At 38.3% G+C, this 17,500-nt stretch overlaps 1 protein-coding gene across 4 annotated transcripts in view; it reads right to left on the bottom strand.

Annotated features, from left to right (window-relative positions):
• Positions 1-17,500, bottom strand: part of LOC135206235 (solute carrier family 49 member 4 homolog) — a 280,975-nt gene that overhangs the window by 54,397 nt on the left and 209,078 nt on the right. Inside the window, exon 1 of one of the 4 annotated variants that reach the window (XM_064237605.1) lies at positions 5,319-5,437. The exons of 2 other annotated variants lie outside the window; for them this stretch is intronic. The gene's annotated coding sequence lies outside the window, so the exon portion shown is untranslated. Of the gene's footprint in view, positions 1-2,085; positions 2,108-5,318; positions 5,438-17,500 lie in introns of those variants that run through there. One more of the 4 variants, XM_064237607.1, reaches the window with a different exon arrangement.

Raw genomic sequence — 17,500 nt, 5'->3', positions numbered from 1 at the left:
ATTTCCAAGTAAACCTGTATTATTATTATTATTATTATTATTATTATTATTATTATTATTATTATTATCTTAACAAGTATAACAGCTAATCTCATTAACAACACATTTACATCTTTACAGATACCGCTGTCTTTGATTTTAATTAAGTAATGCAAAACTTGCTCTCTCTCTCTCTCTCTCTCTCTCTCTCTCTCTCTCTCTCTCTCTCTCTCTCTCTCCTTGCTTTGGGCAGCTCGCTGGGATATATTGCAGCCCACACCCAGCAACTAAGGTCAGTTGCAAGTTTTTGGGAATGACTTTCACTTGTGACGTTGTAAAATAGAATGTAGATAAGGCCAAAGGCCAAGTGCTAGTATCTATGAGGTCATTCAGCGCTGAAACGTAAATTGACAGTTCGAAAGGTGTAACAGGAGGAAAACCTCGCAAGTGCACTAGGAGACAATGGTTAGGAGAGAGTGGAAAGGAAGATGGAAGAGAATATAAACGGAGGTACAGAAAAAGGAATGAAAGGGGTTGCAGCTAGGAGTCGCAGGAACACTGCAAAGAATTTTATGTAATGCCTACAGTGCACCCCATAGGGAGGTTATGAGATTGTAATCCCCATGACGAGATGATCTTCTTTACGATATATATATATATATATATATATATATATATATATATATATATATATATATATATATAAACGGACAAACACACACAAACACACAATGACGCCGTTTCACAAAGGCACCGAATGTCTATACTATTTACGATAACGAAAGGAAAAAAGTTCCTATTCGTTCTGAAATTCCCTGTGAGATAAAAATCGAAGTTTCGTACCTCATATTGTACTAATTTCTTCACATTTTTATCTATTTATTTCTTCATTTATTCATTTACTTTTTTTATATAAATGATCTCTTCTTTCTGTATTTCCTATTTGCCTCTGTCATTTCTTTCAAATGAGTACCATATTCTTTGGAAGTTTGAATTATTGGTAAATGGCATTGTAGGCTTGTTCCATATGAGTAGGAGTTTATTTTTTGAATAATAATAATAATAATAATAATAATAATAATAATAATAATAATAATAATAATAATAATAATAATAATAATAATAAGTAATAATCCACACTAGTATGCCTGTTTGATTTTGTTTTTTTGTAAATAACAATATAATAATAATATAACAATAATAATAATAATAACAATCAATAATAATAATAATCAATAAGAATAATCCACCCCACTAGGTATGCCTATTTGATTTTGTTTTTTGTAAATACATATACCAGAAAGTTTTCGATGACCTGCACAATTCTCCTTGTCAGTCTGACTAGAATTACAAAAAGTTGACCGTGCAGGTCATCGAAACCTTTCTGCTATATATAATTTTTTTAAACAAAATCAAACAAGCATACTACTGTGGGGTTACTTTCCCATTTCATTAGACTCATGTGATTATGAGTTTTCTTTGAATAATAATAATAATAATAATAATAATAATAATAATAATAATAATAATAATAATAATAATAATATTAATAATAATAATAAATAAGAATAATATAATAATAATAATAATAATAATAATAATAATAATAATAATAATGACTAAGATAACTGTATTTCAGAGCGGCATTTTTGAAGCCTCTTAGTTTAAGAAAAATTGAGACACTTAATTGGAAATTAATGTGGCCACGAAATTAACCAAATGAATCATCCTAAGGTCCCCTAAATTTTAACGACAAAAAGACCTGTATAATTAACCCAAAAATAAGGTCATGAGTCACAAAAGTAACCTTGGACAACTCGTCTGTCCGTGCTGAGACAGGAACGTGAAAATCAGGTTACACAATTGCCGCTGCGTGCGCGAGACACGAAAAAAAAAAAAAAAAAAAAAAAAATTCGATGCGCAATTGCCAGTGCGTGAGACAAATGACAACCTAGTTGCGCAATCCTCGAGCCCGGGCGCGTTCCTCGAGATTCAATTCTCACATTATACGTATACCTCGGTCCTGATATACCCTAGGTGTGTGTAACCATCATCCAACGCAAGGTTTTTAAAAATAGCAGCGTATCACAACGTTCTTCTTCTTACCTTACTACGGCGAGATGGGGCCATTGCCAAACGGGTTCGCAGTAACATCTCAGCAGAAGTTCTCTCGTTAGCTTCTTTGTCATTTTCCTCAGAAGAAATGCTTTGATCATTCCTCTAGGCTGAATCCGTCTTTTTATTATTAATTATTATTATTATTACATTCTGAAGATGAACCCTATTGTTGGAACAAGCACACCTCAGGTTGCATTGACTTGAAATTCGTGCTTGCATAGAAATAGAGATATGTTATCTCACGCCAGAAGACTGATAACACATTTTTTCCTTTTCGCGTACACAGTTACGTTTGGTTATTACTAAGTGATCACATCTTTTTCCTTCACGAGAACAGAGGTAATAAGGTAAAAAAAGACAGATAACACGATTTTCTTTACGAGAAACAGACAACACGTTTTCTTCATAGAAATAGAGATAAAATCCTTTCTTTTTATGAAAACTAAGAGCATGAAAATTCACATGCTTTCTAATTCACAAAAGTAAAACACAGCGAGCTTTCTCTACTTGGAACAAATAAATTAATGTTTTCCATCACGAAAACAAACTGTGATAACACTTTACTCTTCATTAAAGAGATAACATACTTTCCCCTCACGAGAACAGTGTGATAACACTCTTCTCCTTTTGAGAACTTAGTGAGATAACACGATTTCTCCTGAAGCGAACACCGAGAACAAACATTTTCTCTTCATGAAACCAGACAGATAACACTTTTGTCCTCATGAAATCAGAGAGATAATACATTTTCTCCCCGTGAGATCACTTGCTTACTCCTCACGAGGAGAAAGCAACAATTTCTCCTCGTGGTAACAGAGAGATAACACATTTTCTCCTCATGAGAACAGAGAGATCACACATTCTCTCCTCGTGGTAACAGAGAGATAACACATTTTCTCCTCGTGGTAACAGAGAGATAACACATTTTCTCCTCATGAGAACAGAGAGATCACACATTCTCTCCTCGTGGTAACAGAGAGATAACACATTTTCTCCTCGTGGTAACAGAGAGATAACACATTTTCTCCTCATGAGAACAGAGAGATCACACATTCTCTCCTCGTGGTAACATATAGATAACACATTTTCTCCTCATGAGAACAGAGAGATCACACATTCTCTCCTCGTGGTAACAGAGAGATAACACATTTTCTCCTCGTGGTAACAGAGAGAGAACATATTTTCTCCTCGTGGTAACAGAGAGATAACACATTTTCTCCTCGTGGTAACAGAGTTTTGAGAACAGAGACCAGTCAAGAACCGTTCTTCTCGTGAGAGTAAAGACAGGTAACAGATTTTCTCCTCCTAAGAACAACAGAGAGAGAGAGAGAGAGAGAGAGAGAGAGAGAGAGAGATAACAAACTTCCCTTTGCTAGAACAGGAGTTCCATTTGCAAAGCACGGACGGACCCTGGCGAATTTCCTTGCAAGAACCGTGACACTACTCGAGAGAGATATTCAGGATGGAGTTTCACTCGGGCAAAATAACCTCTAGGTCCCACAGGAACTGCCGGGGGGGGGGGGGGGGGGGGTGAATTAGTTGAGTGGATATGCAGACTCTCTTATGGAATTTCCAGGGATGGAGAGAGAGATACATATATATATATATATATATATATATATGTGAATATGTTAGAGATTATATATATATACATACATACATATATATATGTATATATATACATATATATATATATATATATATATATATATATATATACATACATACACACACACCACACACACACACACATATATATATATATATATATATATATATATATATATATATATATAATCTCTAACATATTCACTGATTATATTTGAATTCTTAATTTTATGGCATTATTATATTAACTGAAATTCGATGTTTGAATTTAGTTAAATACTTAAAATGGCCAATGAAACGAGAGATGCTAAATCAAATCTAGAAATCAAATAGATTGAAAGCAGACAACGATCTGTTGTGTTATACGAACATGAATAACGCTGTAACAGCGAAACTGCAAAAGATCTTCTCGCATTGAGAATAAAGGCTTAAGAAGGAAATTGGGAAATCTGAGTCAGATTACGGAAATTTCATATAGAAAAGGATTATGATGCAAGAGAGATGGTTAGGACATGTCCTTCGCACAACCCCTGGGAGAATAGGACGTGATAGTGTTCCTATGGGCACCAGAAGAATTGGAGAATCCCTGCCCTCTTGAATGAACCCAGCGAGAAGCGAGACTGGATGGAGATGAGTGAAGATTTGGGACAGATTAAGCACAGAAAAGACAGGAGCTGCGGAATTTCCAGATTTTATTTAGCATCTCTTGTTGAATTAGCCATTTTCAGTCTTTTACTAAATTCAAAATCAAATTTTAATTAACATAATTATGAAACAAGTTTAAGAATTCAAGTATAAACACCGAACATGTTTGAGATTATTTTCTCTTTATTTCAATATTATTAAAATTGCAAATGTAGTCAACAAGTCTCAAAATTAGAAAAGAAAAACAAACCTTGTGGGCTCATGAAGACCACGAAAATATTTGTATTCCAAAAATAGCGAAAATGAAACAAAATCTATCATCAATACTTGTCTGGCAGTCTGACAAAATAACGAGATAACGATCTGAGCAACGTCCATTTTTATCGAGTGTAATGAAATGGCCTGGTCCAGTGACGAGAAGGGGCGAAAAACAATCAGTGGCACAAAGGTGGAAGACGCCAAACAACAACATTTAGTCTTGGAAAACCGACAGAAAGCGCAAAAGATACAAGAGGAAAGAAAAATGGCAAAACAAAAAATTCGCGACTCCTGATCCCGTACACGGGAACCCAAAGCCTCTTCTCCAAGTCCTGGTTAATGTCTGTCTCGGAAGAAGTGGATGATATTAACCAAAGCCAGAATGATTCCGCAAAACTTTCTAGCCTGGCGTTCAACACAAGCATATCATTCCTAACCTAACCTAACCTATCATAGGCAGCCGCGTCTAGCCCAACCGGTTAGACGTCGTCGCCATACCGGCAACAGTGGGGAGACTACATCCACAGTGCCCTGAATTTTCGCATTCTTTGAATGCCAGCGGAAGTTCCTTCCGATTTTACCAAATTTTACTATAAATTTTTACGCTAGACGGTCGTTAATAGCTGGAAAACCTGTCAAACAAACTAAAGTACTGGTTTCAACAACTTAGTCTTCCACCAACATCAAACAGCAAATATTTTGCTACTTACTTCTATGCTCCTCTGGGCGACGTCTCCAAACGAATTCAGTCATGTGATGATAAGCCAGGAGGAACAATAGATTCGTTTCGTAAAAATATAAACACAATGAGGCATATTATGCAACGAAAAACTCTAATCAGCTTTGTATGAAAAAAAAAAAAAAGACACGCATCTACCAAAAGTGATAAGCCCTTGTGATAACATGCGTATATCTTATCAGATCTATCTTTTATTGTACATATATATATATATTATATATATATATATATATATATATATATATATATATATATATATCTAACACAGCTGTCGCGACAAAATTCAATAGATGGAAGACGAAAGTCTGCAATCTCGGGTGACCGACCTTGTCTGCTCCTATGGCGAATAGTATAAAGTATTACCGTGAAGAGGTTAAGTGAATATACGTTCTTATGCTTTTCAGCCATTGCAAAACAAGAGATACATTATTAATAATAATAATATGAGTCCCTAAAATGGTGAAGAAATCCACAATGATGTATTGTGGAAGGGTATACAAATATATTTCTAACATATATTCACAATGACATCATCGTGAGTTTCTCTGCCAGTATAATAATATATTTAACATCAATAATAATAGCATTAAGAAAAGGACTAGCATTCCAACTGACAAGGTAGTTAGTCGCGTGTGCTATGCTACCTAGAGAATTCTCAAGTCGTTAGCCAAGGTATAGTAATGTACATACTTTCACTTAGTTCGAAGATCTCGTACAATCATCGCCCTACTTAGAAGTAATTGCCATACTAGATGCGGGTATTCCCTCGAGAAATTCTGGTAGATATTAAATACAGTAACATTCCGATTAATCTTTGGTTTATTTTATCATGTTATCTTATGTAACTAGACTGTATGTTACTGTCAATTCTTTGACTATTCCATGTATATGGCCTTGAGCTGAAAATAAAAACTATTATTATTACTATCAACGCCATGCCCTGTGGGGAAGGGGTTGGGGGTTTAGTGCACTCAGAGCACCTGACGCGGTGCACTGAAGGCATTACCTAAGGTTCTTTGCAGTGTCCCTTAGGCTACTAGGTTTAATCCCTTTCATTCCTTCCACTGCACCTCCGTTCATGTTCTCTTTCTTCCATCCGACTTTCCACCATCTCATAGCAAATGCTCCAGAGTGCAACTGTGAGGTTTTCGTGTTACATCTTTAAAACCTTTTTGTTTTCAATTTCCCTGCCAGTGTTGAACGTTGAATGACCTTATGGGTACAAGGGGTTGGCGTTTGGCCGGCCTATTATTATCACTAGCAAACATATGTATACAGAAATTGTGTGTGAAAATTCGTAAAGTAACTAAGTCTACGGGCGTAGCCACCCTCGTTTCACGGGCAGAACCAGCTCCGTTTCAGGGAATTCCTTCTCACCCCCACACCCTTCGGAGGCTGGGGGAGGAAGGATAAAGCCCCATTATAAGCCATCTTAGAGGTCCCCACTATAACCCTACCAAGTTTCATGCCCATCGGACCAGCCGTTAGGCCGTGACTGAATGACAGACGGACGGACAGACATTACGCCCATTATAGTAAGATTATTATTATTCAGAAGATGAACCCTATTTATATGGAACAAGGCCGCAGGGACCACTGACTCGAAATTCATGCTCAACAATCTACCAATTTTTCTTCCTAAAACGCAACAGTAAAACTAAAGATAGAATAATAAAATTATATTTCATAAACGTTCTCAAATAGCGTTAACACTTACGTCATCACAAATCACTTAACTTAATCAGTGGCCAAGAGCCCTCCGCGGAAAAACTCGATCACCCAATCTCTGTCACGCAAAGGCTAAGGATGTTTAAACAAGTAGACTCTGCTTGGAGATACCTTTATCTTAGGTGCTTTACGTCAATGGTCAACCTCGGGTTCAATGACCCCATAATTTACTCACCGGACGTGCTTTCAGTCTTTCAGTCATATCGAATCTGGGGTAAATTGGTGTCATTTTTTAAACGGGACTTGTGTTGGATTGTACCCGTTCTAATACAGTACGGTTGGGGATATAAGGGCATATAATGTTTGTGCGTTCGTTCTGACGATATTTGGCAGAGGAGGAGAGAAACCATGCTCAGTAACTTTCATTGAAGTGATATTTACATTTTTATAGCGCTGTCGTTTGCAATTTTGCAATGCTAAGCAAAATTCATCTGACAAAATCAATGTTTTCCTTCAGAGCTCTCGGTTTCGTTACCTTAATCTACATAGGCAACCACAAGAGTCACTGCAACAGAGAGCCTCACGCGGATCTTCAACAAACAAGAGGAAGAAGTGTCATGCTGGTCTCATCCAAAAGCAGGAAAATTGACCGCAATGAACGAACAGCATGAGGCGACACGCTGATGAAAACGAGAAATAGGAAACAACGCTGATATGAACGAGCATCGTGAAGGATCAGACTTATTTAAACAAGCAACAGGGAAGGTCACGCTGATATAAAAACGAGCAACAGAGAGCATCACACTGCCACAAAAGAGCAACAGAGAACATCACACTGATGCAAAAGAGCAACAGAGAGCATCACACTGATAAAAAAGAGCAACAGAGAGCATCACACTGCTACAAAAGAGCAACGGAGAGCATCACACTGATAAAAAGGAGCAACAGAGAGCATCACACTGCTGCAAAAGAGCAAGAGAGAGCATCAGGCTGCTACAAAAGAGCAACAGAGAGCATCACACTGGTGCAAAAGATCAACAGAAAGTAACCAAATGTCGGTCACAAAGATATAAACCAGTAACAGGAGGCAAACTCAGAAAAAAACGAGCAACTATAATATTATAATAAAAAAAGGAATAGGAGTCACATATAAAAAAAAGGGCAACAAGAACAGTCACATGATATAAAAACACCAACAGAAAGTCACACACCATAAAAAAGTAAAGGGAAAGAGTCACACAATTAAAAATAAAAAAGCAAGTGGCAGTCACTTAATATTTAAAAAAAAAGCTAGAGGGCTGCAATTGGTATGCATAATGATTGGAGGTTGGATGATCAACATACCAGTTTGCTGCCCTCTACCCTCAGCAGTTTTTAAGATCTGAGGGCAGACGGAAAAAATGCGGATGGACAGACAAAGCCATCGCAACCGTTTTCTTTTACAGAAAACTAAAAAGCAACAGTCACAAAAAAATAAAAACAAAAGGAAGAGTCACATTCGAAAGAAAGCAAAGGAATGAGTCTCATAACATAAAAAAAAAGCGACAGAAAGAGTCATGCTTTCGTAAAAGATCAACAAGAATCGGCACACTGATATCAACCGTATGTGCGCAATTATTTTCTGGCAGATTGAATTTCTCAACCTCCTTCCGAGAGATCGAGTCTTGGTCGCGATCCAACTGAGGCAGTAAGGTCAAGACATCAGCCAGGCCCTGAGAGAGAGAGAGAGAGAGAGAGAGAGAGAGAGAGAGAGAGAGAGAGAGCCGACACCAGTGATTAATCCAATTAACGTCATACGAGCTCCGATGTCACATCGCAAGGTTATAAGACCTCGACAAGATGCTTACGAGGTCAGGTTAGACGGTGTCATTAGGCCTAGCTTTCCGATGGTTTTTTTTTTTTTTTTTTGTCGTGCTCCCAAACTTGGCAATATGATGTCTAGATATTTTTCTACATTGACAGCCAAATTGACGTCGCACGTGTTCTGGGGTGTGTGACATTAACGGTGAGGATTGAATTTAATTTTGCATCAGTGTATAAATACCGGCTACTTACTGCACAGTTTGGCAAAATATTACTACGCATAACATATTCGTGTGAAGCTGGTAGTACCGAATTAGTTACGCAACACAGAAATATGACGAAAAAGCCCTTTGATTTCCACAAATAAAAGAATTTGATGTTTGAAAGTTCGCGAATTGAAAAGATACAAATGCGGTTACTCATTTTTGAGACACTTTTTGAGATTAAACAATGAGGAATTATTCTGTATTGACGCTGACATTTATAACTTTTCTGAACTACTGTTAAGAATGTAATGTATATGTATATATATATATATATATATATATATATATATATATATTATATATTCATAACTTGTCAATTCATCTTTCAACTGATAATAGCTGTATATTACTGTCAATTCGATTTGCCAAGATTCTGCAGAAGCCCGCTTATGAAATTTGAAAGCCTTTTGGTTTGTTCAATAATAATAATAATAATAATAATAATAATAATAATAATAATAATAATAATAATAATAATAATAATGCAATATTTTCTAAAAATGAACAAGAACAATATATGAGCAAAGTGCGAGATTGAAATTGTCAATTTCAGCTGCAATGACAAAACCTTGATGGCCTTCCATGACTCAATAAGAAGAAGAAAAAGAAGAAGATGCAAAAGTTCAGACGTCTCAAGAAAAAAAAGGAAACAAAATTCTCGAGCAACGACTGTCACCTGTTGCGCTTCTCGGCCTTCGTCTTGTTTTACAGTAGACCGCCCGCTTATGGAGACCTGTCCGTGACTCTCGTTTGTCTTGTCTCCGAACGTTTTTCGTAGTCTCTCTCTCTTTCTCTCTCTCTCGTAAGAGCACATGCTCAGATTCCTCTCTTTTTGTCTGTCTCTGTGTCTATGTCTTCATTTCTTCGTTTCTCTTGTTGTGATTTATCATTTCAAGAGCCTCTCTCTCTCTCTCTCTCTCTCTCTTTGTTAGAACATATGCTCGGATTCCTCTCTTTTTCTCTGTCTGTTCCTATTTCTTTATGCTTCTCTTGTTGTATGCACTATCCGTTCAAAGTCTCTCTCTCTCTCTCTCTCTCTCTCTCTCTCTCTCTTTCTCTCTCTCTCTCTCTCCTGACGTTCCTGGTAAGGAAAACTTTGATTCGGAGATCCGCCAGATAAGGGGAGTTTCCTTTGACACGGCTAACTGACTGTTTTTAAGTCCCTCATGGACATTCCTTTTCCACAGGGGTCACGTCCCCACTTTCCGCTTTCCGCTTCTGTCAAGACATATCCCCAGAAGAGAGCTATCTTCTTATATATATATTATATATTATATATATATTATATATTTATTATTATTATAATATTAATAATATATATTAAAAAATAATATCTACATATTACATAAAGATATCCTACATCTTTATATATAGATATATATACATATATATGATATATATAGAATATATATATATATATATATGATACTATATATATACACACATATAGATATATATATATATATATATATAATCTATATATATATATATATATATATATTATATATATATATATATATATATACATATATATATATATATATATGAGAATAATAGACCCGTAAAACACCAGTTGGGCCTTTTTATCTTCATATTATACTGTTGTATTACAGTAAAAGACATTCATATGTATATATATATATATATAAAGAGGAATACGATAGCCAAAGGACGTGGTAATATTGCAGACCACGTCTTCTGGGCTATCCTGATCATCTTCAAATTGAAGTTTTCCAAAAACGACAACATACCCAGTAATATATATATATATATATATATATATATATATATATATATATATATATATATATATATATATACATACATATATATATATATATATATATATATAATATATATGTAGTACCTATATATTACGGTCATATGTCTTTGTATAAGTGTACCGGAGAATGACGACATAAGAGGGATTATAACTACATTTAAATATTTAACTTTTCTCCCATGTCATTCCTTTTATAAAATCACAGTAGATGCACATAACTTCAAAAATAAGCGAATTCCACAGGAAAATGATAGTCAGAAATCCAAGCGCTTTCGTCTTTACTAAGACATTGTCAAGGAGCGAATGAAATACAATTGTAGAGAAAGGTCTCAGGTACACCACAAGATCAAGAATACCAGATGGTTAATTGTCAAAAGGGTAAAAGTTAAAAGAGATAATCAAGGATTATCGGATATCACACGGTCACAAACCTAAACAGATAAACCCTAACCGAAATTACAAAGTTTCTTTACAGTCCAAAATATGTAAAAACTGAATATATTAATTTTGTTGCATATATTTATCTACAAATTTTTTCATTATGAAAGCATCAAGTTTAAATAAACCAAGACTTAAATTTAGAACATTTTTATTATTTTACTTGATGAAACAAGATTCAATGATATTCCTTTTAACTGTGTCATTACATGGAATTAAGGCTCTTGCTTGACTCCAGTTAATAGGATGGTCTAAATCTCTCATATGTACGAATAATGCATTCGATATTTGCCCAGTTCTCACAGAATATTGATGTTGTTTGAAACGTTGTGAAAGAGATTTACCGGTTTGTCCGTAATTTACTTTATCACACTTTTTGCAAGGAAGTTCATATATGCAGCCTGGAAGATCTTTAGGAGAATTTTTGATAACTAAACTCTTGACATTAATATTACTGAAAACAACATTTATGTTAAAAAGCTTTAAAAGGTTTTTAGATATTCCTAGAATTTTAAAGCTTTTTAACATAAATGTTGTTTTCAGTAATATTAATGTCAAGAGTTTAGTAATCAAAAATTCTCCTAAAGATCTTCCAGGCTGCATATATGAAATTCCTTGCAAAAAGGATAAACTAGAGAGAGAAATTTTAACCTAAGCTTCTTTCATGTGCCATTGCATAAAGCATAGAGGTATTGAGGGAGTAAAATTCAAAACGAAAATAAGTGCCACATTTCATGAATTGCAAGTTAATCGTGAATCTCGTGTTGTAAAGACATTTCGTGTTTTTTTTTTTATGTGAATCAACATGCTGGTCATTGTCCAAGCTCTCTCTCTCTCTCTCTCTCTCTCTCTCTCTCTCTCTCTCTCTCTCTCTCTCTCTCTCTCTTTTTACGGTCGCTTGCAGGTCTAAACAGGATAGAATTTAAATCCCTGGCCATGTGTCTACTTGAACCCTATCCATTGCCCTGTTTATGAACAAAAGGACAGAAGAGTCAATAAGTAAGAAAAAAACAGTGTTAGCGTAAATTCTTAACGTTTGGATAAGGAAAATCAAAGGTAAACGTTTTTATATTTTTTTTATTTCTGTGCAGAGAGGAATAATAAGGGCCATTACTTATTGCTTTAGAAACAAGGAAACATGTTACCCTTAGCCTAACTTTCTTTACCGTGGCCTTGAAATTCTTGTGTGATTCAACCTTTCTGTCTAGACGACCCGTGTGCAGGCCTAATTCTCCGGGGATTTAAATTGGCAGAATTGGAGGGTCTTAGGTTTGCGAGAGCTAGGGTGAAAAAGGGTACATGTTAGGGGGGGTTGTGCGGAGATGGTTATGCGGCAGTGCGAATTTTATTCTGGTTCTTCCTCTTCCCTTTAATGTATACGAGCTAGCATTTAAAAAACAAATTCTGAGCATTCTGAGTTGAAAGGGTAAGATAGACCAGGGATTTGCGTTGGTAAAAAAGGAAACAACATTTCTATTTCTATCCCCTTTTCGTCTTCGTCCTCAAGACAATATATATATAAAAAAAAGGAGACCCCATATACATTTTATATTATCACCTGCATGGGCCACGTTTTTCACGTTGAGTTTCCATGAAATTCGTTACCAGGTTCTTTCTTTTTTATTTACAAAGCCGTATTCGCGCTGAGTTTCCGCGTTTACGAAATTCATTTGCCATGTTTTTCACGTTGAGCTTCCGTGAAATTCGTGACCAGATTCTCTCTTTTTATTTACAAAGCCGTATTTGCTTTGAGTTTTCGTGAAATTCGTGACCAGATTCTTTCCTTTTTATTTACAAAGCCATATTCGCGTTGAGTTTCCGCGCTTACGAAATTCATTTGCTACTCCACGACTTTTTCACATTGAGTTTCAGTGAAATTCGTGGCCAGATTTATTTCATTTTTTATTTTACAAACCCTTACTCGCATTGAGGTTTCCGCGTCTGCGAAATTTATTGCCAAATCCAATATCGGCGTTGAGTTTCTGCCGAACTGAAAATTACAGAGATTTTACGGCGTGAGTTTTCCGCCGCTCTATGCGCCAATAGTAACTGTACGTATTTGCAGGGATTTTATGGTCATTTTCCCAAGTATCTGCATTGAGTGTTTCACATACTACTGGCAACATTTGCAGTTTTGCAACTACCTTCCATCCTATTATTCTCAGGCTAGACTACTAGCAATTTACTGCTGAGGAGATGGCCAGTAACACAGCACTGGAGGAGGCCAGGGCCTTCACCGAAACCGGAAGAGCCATGGGGCTGGAGGGCGCAAAACTGATCAATTGGGTGAATGATAAAATGAAGGAAGCTACAGAGAGAGCCTACCAGGCAGCCAAAAGGGAGAAGGAGAGAGAGGCACAAGAGAGGAGAGAAGCAGCTGAAAGAGAAGCACAAGAGAAAAGAGAAGCAGCTGAAAGAGCATTCCAAGCAGCTGAGAGGGAAGCACAAGAGAGAAGAGAAGCAGCTGAAAGAGCATTCCAAGCAGCCAAAAAGGAGAAAGAAAGAGAACTCAGGAGAGAAGAGAAGCTGCATAAAGAGCCCATCAACTGGCTATGGCAGTCCAGAGTGCCACTCTGGCACCCCCGAGTGACTCGCCCCCTGCGCCCCCTCCTTCACACTCTCACCTCCACAGCATGGGCGACCTCATTAGCACTTAGGACGATAATGAACCCGACACCTGGCTCAATCGTGTCGAGCACGTGTTCGAGAACTTCAATCCAACCCCTCAGGAAGTGGCCCTCCTCCTTGGCAAGCACCTCGCTGGCAAAGGGTGGACTGCCTTCAAGGCCCTTCCCATAAATGAGCAGCAAGACCTCACCCTCGTCCGACAGGCAATCCTTGGGGCTTACGAGTTAACTCCAGACCGGTGGAGGCAGAAATGGAGGACTACACCCAAGGAGGCTAACCAAACCTGGACAGAGTGAGCAGCCAAGAAGACAACGGCACTCCATAGGGGGACGAAGGCCTCCTACGTAACATCTGCTGAGGAGGTCTTAAAACTCTTTCAGTTAGAGGACTTCCTGTCCTACGCTCCCCCTGATCTTGCCACCCACTTGGGGGACAAGGCCCCTAAGACTATTTTGGAGTGCGGTAAATGGGCAGATGCCTATGACACCCATCATCCATTGCAGAGTTCTTTAAAGAAGAAAATATGCCCTGCTCTCCTTCTTACTCCTGCTGCCACTTCTCAGCCTACCCAGCGCCCCAATGTTCCTCCATGGAAACCTGTGTGTGGGCGTTGTAATAAACTAGGTCACACCATGGAGCAGTGCCTCTCAAAGGTGGATCCTCCTCAGCAAGCTGCAGCCACTCCTCCGAATGGACTACGCAATCATTCTAATAACAAGAACAACAGCCATTGGAACAGAAACAACAGGCCCAGGCCTGATTTTAGCAAGAGTTTCTGTGACTCATGCAAAGTGCATGGGCACACTGCTACTTGGGCGGGATGCCCCAAGAGAGCTCCTGTTTCTGCCATTGCTATGGCCGTGATGAATCCGTCAGCTCTAGGTCCTCCTGCTCAGGGCCCCATATTTGTTGCACCTCCCAGAGGTCGCTATCCTGCCCACCAGGTCCGAGCTTTCAATGACACTGGTGCACAGATATCCATCATCTGAGAGGATAAAATTCCTTGCGGAGCTCATGTTGATAGGCACCAATTCATCATGAAAGAGAGCCTCAACCACGTCAAGATGTTCTTACCTACTGTCCGGTTGAGAGTCACACGACCTCATCGTTCTAAGATATGTCCATGGCAGTAGCAACCTATATCCCAGGAGGTTATGATGTCCTGCTAGGACAAGATTTTAAGTCTCCTCCTACCTTTATACCGTATCAGGGCTCCTGCCCTCACACAGCTCCAGACCCGTGCCACAGGCCTCCAAGAACTACCTCTGCACAGCCAGTGCCACTTGAAGGTGCCAGGAAGTGCCAGGCTCCGTCCCTCATGGATGTTGAGCCACGTTCGAGTCCTTCCCCTAAGCCAGGAACGGCCTCAGTGCCAGTGACAAGGCAAGACTCGAGTCTCCCTCCTGGAGCTCTAAGTCCCGGTCGCTTTCCCTCCACTGGCTTGACCCCACTACCCATGCCGGCAGTCGAGGAAGAGCAAATCCCAATAGGACACCTCCAGGACACCCATGACCATAGTGGACACTCTACCAATGGTGCAGCCTCGCAGACCACCCGAGTCAGTCCTTCCAACGGGTAAGCCCATCCTGAATACAATTACCTAATCCAGTCCCCCTCCATCAGCAGTTAACCGGTCCTGGAGTAATGACTCTGCCGAATCCTATTTGTCCGAAGAACTCAAGGAACCGAGCCATGCAGCATTAGGCACAGGGACGAGTGCCAAGGCCCCAGTTGTCGCAGCAGCCGGAACCGATGCCCCTGCGGAATCTTCAAAGGGCTTGAATCATTCAAGGCCCCCAATGTCATCGTCAAACCGACCTCGGAGAGATCAAAGGAAGAAGGGAAAAGGGTGTCGAGGTTTTCCGAAACCTTACGAGAGCCAATAGTCTCTAAGCACTAGTGCCGGGCACAGTGCCACCCTCTTATAGAGAATCCTGATCCTCTCCTTCCAGAGGAGAGTGCCAGATTCTGCTACTTCTACTTCCTTCTTATCCTTTTGTAACTTTCTATTTTTTTGTACTGTCTATATCTTCTTTCCTTAGTTTCTTTTCCTCTTCTTTACAGCCTTTAGGCATTTATTGTACATTGTATACTCTCCTTAGGCAGAGCCACACCCACCAGCTATTCTGGCCTTATATAAATTAGTACTTTATTATGAACTACTATCCTAAAAGGTGCCACAATTGGCACAGTGCCCTATTCTAGGCACTTAACATTCCATTTGACTAGGGAAAATTTTAGCCAGCAAAAATTGCTATAGCTTTAGAAATATTTTCAAAGCCTGGCTCATTTATTCATTGTTTTGATGTTATTGCTGATGTACTGTTACTTCCTAGTCTTTATATTTTGTGAAATTGTCATTGTATCTGGTGAGATTTACATTTTATGTAATCTTGTTTAATCTCTGCGGAGAATTACTTAATTAATTTTACCCTCGTTAGTTTGCACTAATGTTTACTAGGATGTAATTAATACTGTTAGATGCCTTCTTGTTACGAGACAAAGTCACTTAACGAATCGTAGGGCTATTAACACACCTGAACGCGTCATATCGCCCCATCAGGGTAAATTAATAGTATTTGTTGCCTTAAACAATTAAGCTAGCAGTATTATATATGATATAATTTACCCTGTAGGTTAAGTTTTATCTAATCATTATTTGCTATTCCTTGTCATTCTCAGTGTGACGTTATATTTTAAGAGTATTCTTTACTGGAATATAGCAAGTTGTTAGTCTTTAGTCACATCACACTTTATTTTATAATTAATGATTAATCCTATTATCATCGGCAGAGTTTGAACATAGCTTATATTCTAAGTCTACTCAAGGGAGGACGGAAGGCGCAGTAATTTATACTTGTCATTTGTCCTTGTTTCTAGGTTGAAATGTCTAGAATGGGGAGGCGTTCAAGATTTTAACCAAGAACCAAGGAAAGTTAAGATCTCTTATAGCAAGATTCATTCATCCTTGTCTATATGCAAGTTGCCCCTTTGAATTGAAAGCCTCTGTTCTCTAGAAAAGCCTTCTTTGATCCCATTAGGTGTCCTGAATTTACCCCCCAAAGGGAAAATCCGAATTGGGGGCAGCGCTTACCAGGAGAGTTTTCAAAAGGGCAGGGACACAGCAGCTCGCCCTCAGAAGCACCTCAGAACTAGGAGAGCTCAGAACCTCCTGTTACCTCACCCTGCAGACACCACTTCACTCCTTTCTGCTCCCCCTGCCTCCTCTGGAGAAATCCCAAGTATCTTTATACTTCCATAGTGCACAGAAATATCAGCAGATAAGAAGAATACCAAGCCCAGGATTTCCAGACAAACACCGTGCTTAATTGTGAGAGAAATTGGGAACCCTTTGGAGTAAGCCTTGCATCTCAATAACCCGTTTGCGCAAAATTCTGAACTCCGTGTCTGGTTGCCCCAGCCACATGTTTCCGGTGGATCGACAATCGACCACCTTATTAGTTCCTGGAACTATGTAAATTAATGTAAATAGAGTCCATTTAAAACTAAAGTCCTTCCCTCAGTAATATCGGCCTTATGCCATAGTTTTTCCCCTTTTCTTTGTTG

Source organism: Macrobrachium nipponense, chromosome 29 (assembly GCF_015104395.2).
Source record: "Macrobrachium nipponense isolate FS-2020 chromosome 29, ASM1510439v2, whole genome shotgun sequence".
Lineage (NCBI taxonomy): Eukaryota > Metazoa > Arthropoda > Malacostraca > Decapoda > Palaemonidae > Macrobrachium > Macrobrachium nipponense.
The sequence above is the reverse complement of the archived record's forward strand: the minus strand, read 5'-3'. Positions and strand labels throughout refer to the sequence as shown.